The 8481-nt window shown below is 27.7% G+C and overlaps 1 long non-coding RNA gene across 1 annotated transcript; it reads right to left on the bottom strand.

The window, feature by feature from the left end:
* Positions 1–6287: 6287 nt before the first annotated feature.
* On the bottom strand, positions 6288–6948 carry LOC105136103 (uncharacterized). The gene is made up of 2 exons (XR_844297.1): positions 6577–6948; positions 6288–6461 (listed from the first exon to the last, which is right to left on the bottom strand). It is a non-coding gene; the product is annotated as an uncharacterized LOC105136103 (long non-coding RNA).
* Positions 6949–8481: the final 1533 nt, after the last annotated feature.

Here is an 8481-nt window from a genome sequence, read left to right as displayed (position 1 = left end):
TGAACGATCATCGTGACGCTGCACATGTGCGACAATATCTATTAGTATTTATCATCGTAATGTATCGACATAATTATTTCATATGTAATTCTATTAGTTTTAAGTGAATTTCTAGTAGTGTGCAACTTATATGTCAAAACACGAGAACATTCACCATAATAGTTAGATTATCATTTAGTATATTAGGCTTACTGTTGCGGCCAATTTAAAATTACATAATAATCCAATTGGTGATATATATCTATATATCCTAATATGCTATCCTGCCCTTAAAACATAACATCTATAAAAACCTCTTCAAAAACATAACATTTGTACATATACAATCAGTTATTTATTATTCATTACAGTATTAATAGAATTTCAACGAAGTCTTCTTTTGAAAAAAGACCTCCTTGAGATATCAAATCTACAAGATCATATAATGAGCTTCCAAAGCAATCCATTCCCAAACCTTTTTGGATGATCACAATCAACTTTTCAGTACCATCAGCAGCATTAAGCCTACCTTATTATTTCCATATTTTATAATTAATAATAATTTTTTTTATAATTTATAATTTTTCTATTTAACATTGATTTATAATTTTAAAATAGGGTTTACATGGAACATATAAGATAAGTATGAATGTGTCCTTTGATGCTCCTTTGAGATAGTGAAGTTAAAGAGACTCTACTTAATGGAAACTTGAGTGACCTTATCTTGTTACAATAGCTTTTTTCATCCTAATATAATTTTTCATTTTCTATTTAACATCAAGTAAAGTCCTTTTAGTAAGTGTATATATGTGTTCCGATAGTAAGTAATTGTAAACTACACTAATTAACATATTAATAACAATCAGCTAGAGTGAATATTTCACATTGAATATTTTTTTTAAAATAGTTGAATAATATTGTTTTAATTTTGAGATATAAATAACCAATAAAAATTTAATATATTAAGAACATTTTAACAAATATTCTTTACTTATATTAAATAATTCATAACTTGTTAAATATCAAAGAATCAATTCAACCCAAAAAGTTAAACTATTAAGTAATCTTATAATATATAATTTATATTATTTTTTAATACTACTTCTCATGTAGAATTTCTTTAGGCTTGAAACTTGTACAGGTCTATATTGTATTATGCTTAATTTTTATCAAATAAATAAGAATAATGACTCTGATTGCTCGAGCTTGTCTTTGTGTTTTCCTGCTTGCTTTGTGTTGTTGATTTACAATAACTTGTTTGATATTAAGATAGTGATTGATTGTAATTTAAAAATAGATTTTTAAAAACTATAAGTTGTACTTTATTTTAAACCTAAATTTTTATTGCAATTTAAGATGAATAATAAATTTAAATAATAAAAATCAAATAATTTTTGAAGCTGTGGCCTATCTAAAAGCTTCATTTTATTTTATTTTTAAAACATTTAAGCTATTACATGACCGAACAACTGACTATTAATATGCTATATTTATTATTTTAATTAAATTAAATAAATAAAAATAATGAAATTTAAAATTATAATTTTATGATGATGAAAATTATAATATTTTATTAAAAAATTATATATTTATTCTTCTATCATTATATTTTATTTTTTATATTTGAAAATTTGTATTGAAAAAAAAAATATTCAATATTTTTTACCCAATTCATTATAATCCGTTGAGTCCCGCCGTACATTTTAAATTTAACCGATCATGTAACCCATGCAGTGGAATTACATCTTTGGGCTTTGATTGCTCAAGCTTGTCTTTATTTTTTCTTGCTTGTTTTGTGTTATTGGTTTATAATATAATTTGTTTGGTATTAAAATAACTTTAATGATTGTAGTTTAAAAAAGACTAGGTTTTAAAAAACTATAAGTTGTAGTTTTTTTTAAACCTAAATTTTTACTGCAATTTAAGATGAATAATAAATTTAAACAATAAACATCAAATATTTTTTAAAGTTGAGGCAATCTAAAAGCCTCATTTTCAAAAATTTGAATAGTTTAAACTATTAAATGACTCATTAACCATTATGTTATGTTATTTTTTTTTATTTAATTAGGTAAAAAAATAATAAAATTCAAACTTATAATTACATGCTCATCAAGATTCTAATACTTTATTAAAAAATTATTTTAATGTAATTTTTTTTATTAAATAATGTTTTAGAAATAATTCTATATGGTTATTCATTAATTTTGAATACAATTAACATGAAAAAACCTTTTAGCTTCTTGAAAATACCTAATCTTATAAGTGCTTATTTGGTGATGGAATGCAAGATATTTTTGTAAAGATGCAATTTAATTGAAAATGTATTAAAATGTTAATTTTTTTTATATTTTTTATTTGACATCCACATATCAAAACCATTAAAAATCACCTAAAAATATTAATTTGATGTTTTTCCAAGTAATAAATAATTTAATAAATATTTTAAAAATTAGATAGAACTACAAAACAAACACACCTTAAGTTCATCCACGTAGAACATGTATGCAAATCAAAAGATATATCATTTGCGAGAAGATTAATTTTTTGGGATTCTGGTTAGCTTCTTTGAATTCTAATTGATAGGAGGGAGGATATTTTTATGAAAGAGAGAATAAAACATGAAAGAAACATCTCTCTTTCTATATATTCTATAGTTACTCAATAAAGAAAAAACTATGTGCTAAAATCATAGCCATTTATTTTAATTTAAAATAATATGAGAGGTCATGCTCCTTGGAACATATGTGAAGATTGACCAATATTTCAAATAACAATCATTCAACACTCAACAAGATATTAAAGCTTTAGTAATTAACAGCTAAACCTATCAAAACCGCACGAATTTGGGAAAGAAATTATTAATGATACATAATTTGCATCCAAAAGGACTCATCGGATCGACTCTCCTTGACGCTCTCTAGTCTCCACTTGTGTTCTTTCCACTTCCCTGAATGCATCATCAATATGATCCTGAAATTTATATATAAAAGAAAAAAAATTGATCAATGTAATTTCAACGATAGATTGCACAAGATCTGAAAGAAGAAATTATCAAAATGTTTATAAAAAGCTAAAAAAATTATCTTCTTTTTTTACCCTCAAAAAACACACCGTTTTGATGGACGCCATGAAGCATGCATCACTTAGGAGGTTTGCATTGCCCTGGTCCAGACAGGTAGCTGCAAGGATTAGGGCCTGATGGTTGAATTGGACGGTAGCTTTGTGGAAAATACATGCTGCTTGCTCCAAACTTTGGCTTCTTGGTCATGAGGCTAGAAGGCCTAGTTGCAATCACCAGAGAAGCACTGGCAGCCAGGATCAGCAACACAAGTATGGTGGCTTTTGCCCCCAGAAAGAGAGGTTTCTTGCACATACTTATCATGGTTTGATTAATTTTCAGAGAAGGATATGAGATATACTGAGATCGGAGACAAGTTTAGTGAACCGAGAGCAATGGCTTATAAAGAGATTCACGAATACAATGGTAGTCCTTAAATCTTATCATCGAAAACATGATCGTTTAGGGAATAAAAAAAGTTCAGAATATTCTTCTAAGTTTGCTTTGACAGAGTGATAAATGAGAAGAATTGTTGTTCTTCGCAACAAGGCAGCAATTATTGACCTGTTGCAACTTGCAAGCCATTAACACCTGAGAATCTTGTAAACTGACGTGGTCAGTAGATTTAGTTTCGAATCTGATAGACAAAGCAAAATTCAAAAAATTAGTTGGTCATGTCGAAGTGTTTTTCAAAGATGGATATGGAATAAACTGAGAGAGTGCCGACAAAGTTTGGTAAACTGGTAGCTGTGGTTTATAAAGATATTCATGACAGCAAAAAATCTAATATCGAAAACCTAAACTTTTAAAAAAGAAAACAAACGTCAGATTTTTTCAGAAAGGTATAATACAAAACCTTTTGCCTCGGTTTGCTTAGATGGTGACAGATAGAACAATTGTTGATCCCGGAGACGACCATCTTCTCCGGTACGGTTTTTATTCTAGTTTTATTATATATGAACATATAAATTCATAATAAAATTTTGATTTTTAAATTAAAATAATTAATTTTTAAATATTTGAATTTCATATTAATTTATTTTTTTATATTTTTGTTTAATATATTTTAAAAAAAATTAAAATATTATTGACGAGGTTACCGATAAATTTATTCCATCAATATATTCTAAAGACTTAAAAAAATTACAATAAATATTAATGCTACTATAAATTCAATGACGAAATCAGTTCATCAATATATTTTAGAAAATTAAAAAAGAATTATTGTAAATACCACTGCATTTTAGAGAGTTTAGCACTAGTAAACTTTTTTGCGTGAACAATTTATGCACGCCTATGGGTAAAAGCCGGCTCGGTCACTGACTAGGCTAGGTTGACTAGGTTCAGCCCAAACTGTATGAGATAAATTAAGCCCGGCTCAAAAAGCAAAACAAACATCTGACTTAATTTGTTTTAGGTTAATGATGTATTTGGTAAAACACATCTTTATGTCAATTTTTTTTATTTTATTCTTATTTGTTTTGATATTTAGCCAAATAAGCCACTCTATGATATCATAAAATTTCAAAACATTTGTGGATTTTTTGAATTTATTTGTGGATTCCTCGTTTTTTCCCCTATTACTATACATTTGATTTGTAAATTTTTACTATACTATACAAAACTTTTTTTAATAAAAAAATGTGTATATTTTGTTTTCAAATTAAATTTTACTAGTTTATTCATTAGCGTCAAATTCAGAAATATTACAATTAGACCATCAATAGTATAAACAATAAACCCTTAATAATTTAAGATAAAACCAACAATACAGTTTATCTCAGGTAGAATATTTAAGGAGTGATAATATTTTTTTTTATATATAATTAATCTCATATTATAGAATCTCTATTGACCAGTTAGGGTTTCTAGTAAGTATAATATTAGATAGCGATTCCTTAAATAAAAGTTTTTCTTTAAAAAATAAGATGTTTAGAATCTTTGTTTTTTTGTAATTTAAAAATTTAAAAATTATTGTGATATCGGGTGCAATAAAAAAATATAAATATAAATATGTTTTTATAATAATTTTAAAGTGAATTTATAAAAAGAATAAAAATAAACGTCCCTTTTATCACTCTCCCGCAATTGTTTGTTTCGAAACCATAATAAAACACTACAATTTAAAAAGAAAAAGAAAAGAAATGAATAAACATCCCCAATTGCAATTGGAATATGCGAGAGTTTCCTAATCGTTCTCTCAAGTGATCATGTGTGAGGCAAAGCCTATTAACTTCTCCATTCTAATTCGAAATTCAGAGCTATGATGGCTGGTTGGCTCCAGAAGCTGGGGAAGTTCATTTAACCATCAGTTCATCAGTGCTGTGTGATTATATCATACGAAATTGTGCACTGGGGAATTTAGCAAGAAAGATTCAATCAAGGCATCCTTGAAGGGGGCGGCCCAACGAAAAACGTTTTTTTGTTTGGAAGGGTTTCAAAATGGTCTTCTAGTGGAGACAGATAATGGATCATGTAAGCGATGCAACGAAAAAGAAGATTATTGGTTGTAAAATGTTTTGTTTAATTTTAATTTTCATGATTTGAGTTTTTGATTTATTAATTGGTTGTAATAATGCTTGATTAATTATTCTGAACTCTCAAAATTAAGAAGATAAGATTAATTTGACAGAAGTGGTCTGAACAAATTAATTAAGAGGATTAAAGCTTTTAAATACCTAAAATCTGTACGATCTCTCCTTAGAAAATAGACAATATTTTAACTTAATTGTCATTATTCATGCATGAATATATAAAATCAAGAACTTTTATTAAAGTGATTAAGAGAAGAAAAGATGACAAAAATAACTTCCGTGATTGTTAAAAAATAATATAAATTATATTTTAAAATCTCCCCTATCAGTTTAAATTTTTGTATTAAATTGATTCTTTAATATGGTATCAGAATCTTGATGACCAAGCGTTTGAATCTCATCATCTCTATTTATTTGATAAAAATTAAATATAATGTAATATGAATCTATGTAAATTTTAAATTTAAAGGGCTTTTATTTGAATATAATGTAATATGGATCTGTTTAAGTTTCAAATTTAAAGGATTTTTATTTGATGTGATATGTTAGAGAATAATATAAATTATATTTTAAAAACTCACCTTCCAACTTGAACTTTTAAGTTGAATGGGTTCTTTGACAATGATTAATTTGTCCGTAGTTGTAATTTTTTTTTGAATTAATATGATTTCTTAATAAAAGAAAATAATTAATATGGTAACACTCAACAGGAGGTTCAATTTCAACCATTTCTTGACAGCTAAAACATAGCAAAATAACAGGATATAATTTGAGAAAAATTATCAAAGGTATACTGCATAATATGCATACAAATGGTCAGTCTAGTCTCCTTGAAACATTCTCTAGTCTCCACTTGTGTTCTCTCCACCTCCATCATCAATATGATCCTGGAATTTATACATAAAAAGAAAACATGGTCAGTCTAAATCCATCGACAAATCACTAGGAGAAAATTATATAAAAAAATTGAAATAAAAAACTCTATTTATTTTTAAAACGCACCATGTATTTATATAACTAGCTAGATGCTTGATGGACAGTATGTAGCATGAATCACTTAGGAGGTTTGCATTGCCCATCTCCAGGCTGGAAACTGCAAGGATAAGGACTAGGACTAAATGTTTGAATTGGAAGGTTACTAATTTGGGTAACATCCGTGCTGCTTGCTTCAATTTCTGTCATCATGGTCATCATGAAACTAGAAGTCCTAGTTGCAACTACAAGAGTAGCACTTGCAGCAAGGATCAGGAACAAAAGGATGGTGGCTTTTGCCCTAAGAAAGAGTGATTTCTTGCACATATTCATCATGGTTTTGATTCTAAGAGAACGATGTGATGTCGATTCAGAGTTATGGCAGGTTTGATAAATTGAGAGCAGCTGTAGTGGTTTATATAGAAATTCATGGTAGCAATATAATAGAAACAGATATCTGAAAGAATTTAATGTTGATGTCGACCCAGAGCTAGAATATGAACAACCTTATCACGTTTAGAAGAGAAAAACAACTGTCAAAGATTCTCTTTATGGGAAAAGGTACAGAACTTTTTGTTCGGATTTGCTTCGATGGCAGATAGATAAATGATAAGAATGTTCTTCTCGGTAATGCAACAATTGTTGACCAGCGGCTACTTGCAAGCCTCTAAAATTTGGAGAATCTTGCATATTACCGCATAGAACCATCGGTTTTATACGTCAGTAGTACTGTACTAGGTCGTCGGCAGGTTGGCTGGGGCGGGCTAGAGCTAGGAGGCACGTGGTTGCCGCGTATACGTCGAATTATGGATTGATGATTAAGTTATCTAGGTTTGTCCCATCTCAAAAAAGTCTGATGATGACACTGCCTGATCATGACATCTCAAGCCGCATAATTCTTTTTCTTATTGTTAATATAGTTTGTAATGAGAATAAAAGAAAGAAAGTCTATTTTGGAAAGAAACAATCCCCTTTATTATACTTGCAAACTAAAAGACCTGTGCCATACACACCAACAATGAAGCTTTTTTTTCTTTCTTTCTGAATTTTATCTTCAGAATATTTTATTAATTATTTAGATTGCTTTTGAATGAATTAAATCTACTGAATTATATTAAAACAAATCTTACATGTTTAATTTTGGATTAAGAACTTGGACTTCCTAAAAAAAATAAATTAAAAGGTTTTTTTTAGTGTTATTTCTTTCCTTAATTTTATTTTTATTTTTTGTTCGAATTTATTTTAGTCAAATTGAATAGATTATATTTAAATAAATTTTATATATTTAATTTTAAACACGCGTTAAATAAAGAGTCAAATCAAAAAATTTTAAGATAAATTAATTTTAATAATAAATTAGATAATTTTTTATTACTTAAATATTTTTATGTTTAATTTTTTTAATCCATTCAACAACACAGCAGCATGGCCTGTAAACTAGCAACATTTATAAAAATTACCTTTTAATAATATAATAAATAAATGAGTGCACTTAGTGGGCTACTTGATGGGCAATTCTAAGACATAATCTGCTTGCTAAAGCAACAAATAAGCACATAAAAATAGTGTTACTAAGCACATAAAAATAGTGTTACTCACACCTCAAAGCCATTTATTTTTCTTTATCTCCGCACAAATTAAAATTACTCCCAAACTCATCACTTGTACCAACCTTTTCAATATTTATGGGCCTATTTTGTTACAAGCACGCGTATTGCGAATTTTAAAGTTTGAAATATGAGAGATTATAAAGTATTTTCAATTTAGTGCCCCAGCAGTCATACAGAAGTGGTTTCTGTGGATAGTTATAATATATAGTTTGTTCTCCTTGTACGTTACTAATTAATTTTATGCAGGTGAAAGGAACAATACTGTATTAGGAGTTACCTCATAATTCTTCTTGAAGTTTACGGAAACAGAAGCATATGCTTTTCA

Source organism: Populus euphratica, unplaced genomic scaffold (genome assembly GCF_000495115.2).
Source record: "Populus euphratica unplaced genomic scaffold, PopEup_1.0 scaffold51.1, whole genome shotgun sequence".
Lineage (NCBI taxonomy): Eukaryota > Viridiplantae > Streptophyta > Magnoliopsida > Malpighiales > Salicaceae > Populus > Populus euphratica.
Note: the sequence above shows the minus strand (reverse complement) of the source record. Positions and strands in the feature narration are given on the sequence as shown.